Source organism: Oryza glaberrima, chromosome 9, assembly GCF_000147395.1.
Source record: "Oryza glaberrima chromosome 9, OglaRS2, whole genome shotgun sequence".
NCBI classification, from domain to species: domain Eukaryota; kingdom Viridiplantae; phylum Streptophyta; class Magnoliopsida; order Poales; family Poaceae; genus Oryza; species Oryza glaberrima.
In genome coordinates this window covers 2,491,541-2,501,874 of record NC_068334.1, presented here as the reverse complement: position 1 = coordinate 2,501,874, position 10,334 = coordinate 2,491,541, and the positions used below count along the sequence as shown (strand labels likewise).

At 42.6% G+C, this 10,334-nt stretch overlaps 1 non-coding gene and 1 pseudogene across 1 annotated transcript; one reads left to right on the top strand and one right to left on the bottom strand.

The window, feature by feature from the left end:
* Nucleotides 1-769: 769 nt before the first annotated feature.
* LOC127784107 (uncharacterized) lies at nucleotides 770-3,158 on the top strand (annotated as a pseudogene).
* A 4,817-nt stretch (nucleotides 3,159-7,975) lies between these two features.
* Nucleotides 7,976-8,082, bottom strand: LOC127785537 (small nucleolar RNA R71). The gene has a single exon (XR_008019787.1). It is a non-coding gene; the product is annotated as a small nucleolar RNA R71 (small nucleolar RNA).
* Between the last annotated feature and the right edge of the window lie 2,252 nt (nucleotides 8,083-10,334).

Below are 10,334 nucleotides of genomic sequence, written 5' to 3'. Positions count from 1 at the left end.
GGAATCAAATTAAATTTTAATCGGCTAAAGCCATACTTCATCCAAAAGTACATTTAACTGCTCATAAGTGAACATGGAAAATAATTTATTCAAATACTAGATTATTTATCATGCCTAAATATAATTTTTCTAGAATTTTCCTCCTCTGTTTAAGCCTCCTAAAAATTCAATCTAGCTTTCTAATAGCCCATCTTTGTTTAATTTCTGTGAGCAGTCTACCCATTATTTTTAAGTGCAACCAAAGAAAATGGAATCTAGGTGTAATCATCTACCTCCAGTAAAATCAACACTAATTTATTTGGTCCACACATTAAATTATGGAGTTACAAATTAGAGGAGAAAATAATTCCGAAAATTAATCTAAAAATCAAGTTTACCCAGTCTTCTGCCCAACCCTCTCACCCTAGCCTAGTTTGCCATGACCTGGACCCACCTGGCAGCCTCTTCAGCTGGCCCTTCCTCTGTCCTTCATCCTTAGCCGACCAAGAAACACAGAGAGGGACAGATCGAGAGCCGACCGAGTCCTGGACGCGTCGACGTGTGGTGAAGACGTGTCGATGCCTTCAAGTCACTGAGTCATGCCTCCATCTCCTCCAGACCGAGTCGCCCAACTCCACACATCACTCAGGAGCTGAAGAAGCCAAGGGAGAGGTCCTCAGCCTCTCCGTCATCCTCAACCTCGCCGCTGGTCGTAGTGACGACGACCTTCGCCATCTCCGTTTGAGTCAAGGTCACCTCCATCTCTTTCGCGTTCCCATCTCTCCACATAATGCCGAGCATTTCCTCTTTTGACCTAAACCCCTCTCGTGCAGTGCATCGCCGAGAACACAAGCCACGCCGACAACGCCCTGGAGCACGCACCGGAGCGCCGCCGCTTCAACCATCGTCGTCGTCCGGCCATTCTCGACCACCTCTGAGCAAGCGGTTGCGCCATCGTCATCGCCTCAACCTCCTCTTCAACACGCCTCAAGAACCCCAGCCGGAGATGTGAAGGACTTGGAGAACGCATCTTTTCTTCACCGGCGCCGATCTAGAATCGCCTCTGCCGTCATCATCGATTACCGCTGCCTCGGTGAGCCATTGTTCGATTCCTTGCACATACACCATCTCCTTGACCTCACAACCCTCGTGCATGCTTGCTTGAAGCAGCTCATTGTCCCGTTCGAGCCGTCGTCGTTCACCCGAGGAGGAGCGCCGTCGCCGAGCCGTTCCACAAGTCACTGCTGCCGCCAAGACCTCGACAACCCTAGCTCGACCCACGGTGAGCATCTTGAAGGCTAGAAGACCACATGCATGCATCCTTTTCGTTCGGAATCGACTTCCATGCACACATGCACTTTCACCCCAAGAACCACTGCCGCTCACACTCGCCATCGGCGCTACTCCGATGTCCTCTAACCAAGAAAACTAGAGGAATGGAATCGTGAGAGCTTGCTCTTCATTTTATCTCTTGACCTCAACCTCAAACGAGCCACCGTTTGCCGCCGGCGAGCTCGAGATTGAGCTCAGCCATGGCTAGCTCTGCTCTGTCTAGAGTAGAGGGATGACTTCCGTGAATTAGATTAAGTGCAGGGATCCGTTTACAATTGTAGAAACACACTGACATATGGGCCTAGGACTGCGGGTTGATTCCTAGAAACCTCAAGGGCCTTTGTGCATATTGGTCCCTCACAGCCATGTGGACCCCATCCTTTAAAATCTGAAGAATAATTAGGAAAATGCCCAAACAAATATATGTTTAGCAGAAAAATGCACAAAGTTGTAAAATCTATATAAAATCAAATATAGCTCATTTTGAAGTGATTCCAGTTGCTGTAGATTCTTGAAGTTATGAACTTTATTCCAGGAATATAAAACTTGACACTCACTGTACAAATAATGTCTCTAAAATTTATCTAAGATAGGTCATACATAAAACATGTACAAACTTATAAAATACATAGAAAATTCATCTCAACTCATTTTGAAACAAACTCAAAAACTGCAGATTCATCATATGCACTCTCTGATTAGGTGAAATAAAAGTAATTACTTACTTTGCATCAAATGCCTCTAAAACTATTATATCTATAATGATTAGTTTTAGATAAGCTAAACTTTAGAAATTCATGTAGAACCCAATTTAGCTTCAATTTGAGTAAACTTAAGTTCTGTAGGATCACCAAAACATGTATTTCCATGTTATGAAATAAGATTATTTACTTACTGTGTAGTAAAAGTCTCTAAATATTCATATAAGGATTTACTAACATAGAGCAGCCTTTAATTTGTAAAACTTGTAGAAAATTCATTTTTAGTCCAAATGAAATGAACAAAGTTTCCATAGAACCAACAAATAGTTATCTTCAACACAGTAAAATAAAATTTGGCACCTTTTGTAGAGAATATAGATCAAAACCTTAACTTAGTGAAATAAGAATTTAAACACAGTGTTGTTTAAGTAATACATAAACATGTATTAGTATATATACACTTTAGGTCTAATTAAACCTAAATAAAAACTTGATTGACCAGTGAAGCCATAGTTCCATCCTCATCCACTAAAACTTAGAAGAACTTAGCTCATATGACAATTTCTAGGTTAATATAATATATTGCTAGTTTAGATTAGAGCATCTCTAGTTTCTAAAATATGAACCATAGTAGTAAAGACCATAAACATGTGAAATAAAAATGTTTTAGTTAACCAAATTATTCCTTTTATTCAACTCAAATAGGAAGTAGCATGTTCTGAACCTATAACTCAAAAGTCATGAACATATAAAACACTATATGCCTAAAACACGTTGTAACTTGTAAAATCTATAAGAAAATCATTATAACTCCAAAAATTGTGAAACCAAATGTGTTAGTCTTAGAAAACACATCTCCACACCCCTGTGAAGTCTAATATAATAAAAATCACTTTACAAAAGTATTTTATAACACTACCTAAGACTATACTACTATAAACCGATAAAACTTCTAAAATTCATAACTCCCAAATGGAATAAAATAAAATAGGAATTATTTCACCTAAATTCATTTCAGATCAGTACCAACCACTGTGCATAAATCATGCATTTTAGAGCATTTTGGATTTTTAGCTCTTTCGGTGTTTAATTGCATATCGTGTCCTTTATCTAGATAATTGCATAATCGGTGAAGAAGTGGATTAGGTGCTAACATTTATCTGATCAAGGCAAGTTTTCTCCTCCCATCCTTTGAACACATGTATCCCATGATTTGAGGAATGAAAATGTTTGTTTGCAAAGTTGCATGTGAACTTAAACTATATTGGTATTTAAAATTGGGTTAAGGTAGTTATGACCTATTTGCTGCATTCCCTACCTTGAATAATTGAGCCTCTTGCAGCTTGAGCCCCTAGAAATGGTTACGGTTACGGTACACTCTTTGTGCTCAAATGGGTTTATATATACTCTATGTGGAACTACTTGCTTAGCCATGCTTAGAAATATGCAAATGCTCATTCCATCTATAATTAAAATGTGATTTTCATATGTGAACCTTTTCTGGAATAAAATGAATATGATGGGTATTTGCGAACTAAAATATGTAAAATGTGATTTTATACTTGGGCGGCAAGTGGTGTGCATATGGTGTTAGTTGCATACCGATAGGGGGAGTGTTTGCCCAAGTCCATAAGGACCGAACTTGTGTCACCCATTTAAAGTTATTCGTACATCCACATGTGCTATTATGGGATGGCCTAAGCTGATTAATCTATTTAGGACTAGCCTTGCATTCTGGTAGGCCGGTGTGTATGAGTTTGTATAATTCAGAGGAGCTTCCTATTTACCCCGACGTGGTAGTTTAGGTGACTAAGTGTGTCCAATACAACGGTATTGTGCCACGTGGTGGGTTCCCGTCGTGTCCGCCACCACGGCGTTAAGTTTAAAGCGTGGGCCCGCCACTTAACGGTTCTAGGTATATTCCAAGTATGCCTAGGATGGAGGAACACGTATCGTGCTGGTGCAAGGCTAGGCTCTAAGTAGTGTAAAGGCTTCGTTATGGCCTCTAGATCACATTCAACATGAAAAGTGTGGTTGAGTCTTGCAAACTCAAAACAAACTAGAGAGTTCATATCATGTGGGTAAAGCTGTACAAACTCTGCAGAGTTCTTTAAACTAATCGATTAGCCGTGCTCATGGTCATGAGCGCTTTGGTGATGTGTCATGAGTATAGACTATGTTTTAAAAATGTGATCATGTGACATTGGTTTGAAATTGATAAATGTGTTGAGTTGTGTGTGTGGTGATACATTATGACTTATTGTAAGTATGGCAATAAGAGATTGATTATGATGGAATTATGAAGAAGTTAATAATGAAACTTAAAACTTGTCTTTGTTAATTGAAGCATCAACTCCTTTACAAAAGAATTGTGAAACAAAACTTGCTTTATGCTGAAATTGAACTACATATTGCGTTCCTTTGAATATATGCCTTACATGTAGCATGGTAGGATTGACTTGTGCTTGCCAGTACATTAACTTGTTTAATGTACTGACTCTTGCTGTTGATATAACCTTTTGTTTGCAGGTTTAGACTTAGTCTTTGAGTGATGCGGGTTCCGATTGCTTCTTCTAGGATGAGAACTTAATGGGGTAAACCCCTAGTTGGTGTGCTTGTGAATGGGTAGTCAAGCTTCCGCTGTTCTCTAATAAGTCTATTTGGCCGGTCGGCCTATGTAATTATTAAGTTGTTGTAAGTCTTAAGCTTCTTTCATCTTAGTTGTGTTTGCTATGTATAATCATGCTTAAGATGAAAGTGTTAATCTAGTGCACATCCTGGGAACTAGATTTACATGAGTATGAGTTAGGAATATTTGAGAGGTTGTAGATCTTTAGCCATTTTTGTCAAGTCTCCTGAATGTGTAACACATCTGGTCGCCGCCTTCGAGTGGTTTGACGGGCACATATCAGGCTGAAGTTGACTGGCAGGCTAAGGGCTCAGCAATGTCTCCAATATTTCTCTCTCGAGGCGTCGGATGTTTCATTATGCTTGTTTGATGACTTGAATTATTCATTTCATCTCTCAAATATAATGAAGGTCTGGAGAGCCTACGACACGAGTACGACAACATGTTATCAGGAGAAGTCGCAAGCGATAACATGAATCCATTTAAGTTGAAGTCGGGGGCTACTGTCAGGGTTACGGATAAGGCATACCCTCTATCCTACGACTTATGGAACATCCCTATTAGGTATACCTTCACGTGTACGGGTTGTTTCCGTATACGCCGTTAGGAATCTATCTTAAATTATGGAAAATATCTCTATGAGTTAAGAAATTGCCGGAATCCTACTCGGAAAGGGTAAAATTTCTGGTTATATCGTGCCAGTTTACATATCCCTAAGTCTTACTTGGGGGTCAAGGTATTCCACGGTATAAAAGGGACCCTAAGGGGAGGCGAAGGGCATCGAATCTCATCGCCAACACACCCACCAAAGTTTACAAAGCTGGAGTATGCGGAGCCGACTTGCCGGGAGGTCTTGTCGAATCCCTCGACTACGATCTCGTCGGTATCGCCTGTTTCAGTTACTCTCTTTGTAATCTATTTTCATCATCATCAATCCCATATAAACTGGATTAGCACTATTACCTGACAAGGGGCCTGAACCAGTATAATCCCTGTCTTTTGTCTGCTTTGATGTCGTACTACGTAGACCCCTGTTCCAACGTACCCCGATACTCTATGCATCCGGTCCGCGAGTATCACTCGTCGATAGAAGTATCATTTGAAAGTTACAAAATAGGACTTAAAAGTCTTAAATTTTGACTTGAAAGTTGAAAGTTGAAAGTTTTTAATATAAACATCACTCTCAGAGTTGAATTCATTGAAAACACTGTAAAAATAAAATGAAGTAAGCCCATAAAAGGCCTTGTCCAAGCCTAGAGGTCCACTGTTGACGGTCGTTATCGATCAGTTTCGACCGTCAATATTACCAAAATAGAGGAGAACTAGTGATGCTTGCAATGCATACATATGTTAGAATAATAATATTCCACTAGTATTAGGTTCACTAACCTTTTGCAGAGAATAATCATAAAGTGGAGGAGAATCGACATCAACACAGGCGATAAATCAATCGGACGATGTCGAGAATCAGACTTATATATGAATGTGCCAAGAACTCAGAATTGACACGATGAATTGAGCCAAAATTCATAAGTCTACGAAGTGAAGCAACGGAGGAGGCCACCTGCTGAATTTGGGCTAGGTTGGGCCGGCCCCTGGTTCGGCCGAACTAGGGGGTTCAGCCGAACCCCCCTGGCACTGCTGGATGCAGGGTTTTTTTTGGACGGCGTGGATCACTCCCCAATGACGGTTGGAGGGCAATTCCGACCATTCCAACTGCCACAACCATCATTGGCAGCCTATATAAGGATTTCACTCTCTTCACTTCAACACACACCTCAAGCAAGAGCTCTCTCATATTCTCTCAAGTTAGCTTAGTGTTCTTAAGCTAGTGGAATAGGAATAGAGTTCGGAAGCCTTCGGAAGAGTTCGGGTATGGCTCTAGTAGCTTTCCTTTCCTCTTTTGTAAGCTTTGTACTTTTATTAGAATACTCCTCTTTATACATTTATGGTATTGAAATACTTTCCGAGTATATGAATACCTATTTTACATTATGTTCATGTTATACTGAATATATTGCTAGCTTATCTAGGAGATGCTTTGGTGCGAGTATAGGGTTTGCTTATGCAATTACGCTATGTCATGACGATGATATTAGAGTAGTATCTGGTAGTTTAGGCATGGTGTCTAGATTACGATATATTATTATTTGGGTTTATATGCTGCGGATGAGAGGTGGGCCACTGATGGTGACAGCTCAGTACGGGTATTCATCCGCGCATGTAGATAGTCGTAAGTTAATTTCCTGGGGAGGGTAGACCTCCGTATTTTAGCCCCGGTTGTGTGGTCATGACGGGTTGTCGTAAGGAACTTAGCAATCAGGGGTGGCTTCTCGAAGTACTAGGAGGGCATCGGATAGAGGGTATTAGTTAGTATATCGGATAACTAGAATGTATGTATACTATGTATATTAGAAGTATAAGAATAGATTCTCTTTCTCTTTTCTTTCCACTTAGCTTATATATTTTATTATGAGAATGAGTAGCTTACTGCTTGTGTGTCACTCTACCCTTCGATTATCTTAACCCCTGCTTAGGATATGATTATCACAAGTAATATAAAAATTATTAGTCAAGTTCTCTCTACATGATCTTCCCACGGGATAAAATAAATACGATACCCTTGGAATACTCTCGGGTGAAATGCTACAATGGTATATCCGTGCTCTTGCGGATGAACTCTGTAACCATAATATACCAGGAGTATTTCTGCGCCATTGCTGGGAATTATATTTCTAGTAATGTCGTTAAGAAATACCAACAAGCATTTCTGGCGCCGTTGTCGGAAAAGATTCATAATAGAGATTACCTGAACTAATAATCATTTCCCTTTGTAAGCTAACCTTGTTTATTTTCACTTTTATTATGAAAACAGGGTAGTGCATGACTGGTTTCAATTCGCTAGAAAACTTTAAAGAAAATCTAGAAGCTTTCTTTTGGAGCGTCAGGCCGCGAGTCGTTGCTTCGCAGAAAACTCTACTGACAAAGAAACCAGCCGTACCAGCGCCACCGAGTTTCAAGACTATGGCTGACAAGACTCTTCGCGAGTCCGCTGCTCGCTCTGCTGAGAATGTGGCCATTGGGCCACAGATCAACATGGGAGACGTGGATTTTGACTTGAAGTCCAGCCTCAACACAATGTCGCAGGCTAGCCCGTTCTACAGCAAGCCTAATGAGGATGCCAATGCTCATCTGCAGCAGTTCCTAGAGATCTGTAGCACATACACTATAAAGGGCGTCAGTCCGAACGCCGTCAGGCTAAGGCTGTTCCTGTTTTCCCTCCTCGTGTTCTACGGCATTCCTCTCGAAGTTCTTCCCGATGGGCAAAACCAATGCCCTTCGTGGAAGGACTTCTAGTTTCCAGCAGACGAGGGACGAGTGCATTCCTGAAGCATGGGAACGACTGCAGGAATATGTGCCCGCCTGTCCTCATCATGGGATGGACGGCTGGCTGATCCAGCAGAACTTCTACAACGGACTCACGCCCATGTCCCACGATCACTTGGACACGGCAGCTGGAGGAGCTTTCTTCTCCAAGACGGTTCGAGGAGCCGTTGATTTGATAGAGAAGATGGTCTCCAATATGGGTTGGAGCGAGGAATGACTCCAGACCCGTCAACGAGGCATGCACACCATCAAGGAGACGGAATTACTTGTTGCCAAGCTGGACCTCCTCATGAAGCGATTGGACGACCACGACAAACGGCCTCAAGGCACCGTCAAGGCCTTGGACTCACACGTTATGTGTGAGGTCTGCGGCAACACGGGTCATTCTGGGAATGACTGCCCGGAGACCCGTGAACAGGTGATGTTCATGGGCAACAACAACAACAGGTACCGTCCACAAGGAGGTCAGGGGTGGAACCAGCCACGCCCATATTATCAAGGAGGTAACAACAACGGTAACTTCTCTAACCAACCCTCCTTGAAGGATCTCGTTTTTGCGCAAGCTAAAACCACTGATGCCTTAAGTAAAAAGCTAGCTGTCAATGAAAAGATCCTTGAAAATATTAATGTTAAGCTAGATGGCTTCGCTTCCGCTTTTCAAAACATATGCCCGTTATCTCAAGGATATCCTCAACAACAAGAGACCGCTCCCAACAACGGAGGTGGTTAAGCTGACGGAGCAATGCAGCAACGTCATACTCCACAAGCTCCCGGAGCAGAAGAAGGATCCAGGGTGTCCTACGATCACCTGCTCGATCGGGGCACAGTAGTTCGACCAGGCCCTGTGCGATCTTGGAGCCAGTGTCAGCGTCATGCCAAAGGAAGTCTTTGACAAGCTCAACTTCACGGTGTTGGCACCAACACCGATGGGCCTACAACTAGCTGACTCGTCAGTCCGTTACCCAGCAGGGATAGCAGAGGATGTGCCAGTCAAGATACGGGATTTCTTCATCCCGGTTGAATTTGTGGTGCTGGATATGGAAATAGGAAAAGAGACGCCGCTCATCCTAGGGCGTCCGTTCCATAGCACCACAGGAGCTAACATTGACGTAGGAACGGGGAGTATCCGTTTCCATATCAACGGGAAGGAGGAAAAGTTTGAGTTTCAATCAAGGACCGAACAATGTTCCATGGTCAGAAACAAGTACGGGCCAAACCCGCAAAATATTCAAGTGGTTGAAGTGGAGCCGCCCAACACGGATAGTCTGGTAAAGTTTATGCAAAATTTCCTGGAAAAGGAAACAACAATGCCTAGGAACCATTATTGGAAGACGCCAGTAAAATCAAGTACACCGACCAAGAAGCTAGAGCAGTCGGCTCAGAAGAAGCCGCCTTATGCACCAAAGCCAAAGAAGGTGTGGAAGGAAAAGCCAAAGACGCCCACTCCATCACCTCCGGAAACGGGTGGAAAATCTATACACTGAACTGAAAGGAGGTATGGTCTTGCACGTCGGACCTAAAATGACGCGACCTTCATCAACAGGTAAATTGGTATGTATCCGCATGTTTATTTCCAACAATTTGAATTTTTGCATCATCACATGTTTGAATTTCAAAATTGCATTTAGGATATTCGGATTTTGAGGATATTCTTCAAATAAATTTTTCAGAGCAAACCAAAATAAAATTTTCAATAAAAATTCACTGTGCCATAACCGCACTGACCGTTGGAATCCAACGGCCGAAAGTGGGGCCGGTTGGGCCCACCAGGGGGTGGAATTTCCTCTCTCGGCCGGGTGGCTTTTATAGGGAACCCACAACGGCCAGAAAATGACAAGTGGGACGGTTCGGCCGAACCGGCTAGGCAATGGTTACCTGCCACTTTTGGTAGGGTAACGACTAGTGGGTCCCACTTGTCATTTCTGACCGTTGTGGGTACACTATAAAAGCCAGCCGGCCAAGAGAGGGCATTCCACCCCATTTCAACACATTTTCATTCCCTCTCCAATGTTTGCTCTCAAGTTCATTCAAGGTTTGATAGTGTCCCTCAAATTCAAATTCTTAGTTGCATATATACAAGTTGCTTTGGTGAAACTAACCGACGGGTGAAACTCTTGCTATTCTGACCCCCGCCGAGTTAGTCCGTTCTTGCTCCATTGTGCAGAATGAGGAGGCGATTGTCTCGTTTGTTCAAGGGGTCCGGCTCTTCGTCAAGTCATCATGATGAGTCTAGTGCTTGTTCGTCAGCTGATGTCTCGATGGAGGACGCCAAAGCTCTGCGACGTCTCCTGAACGACACCGACCTC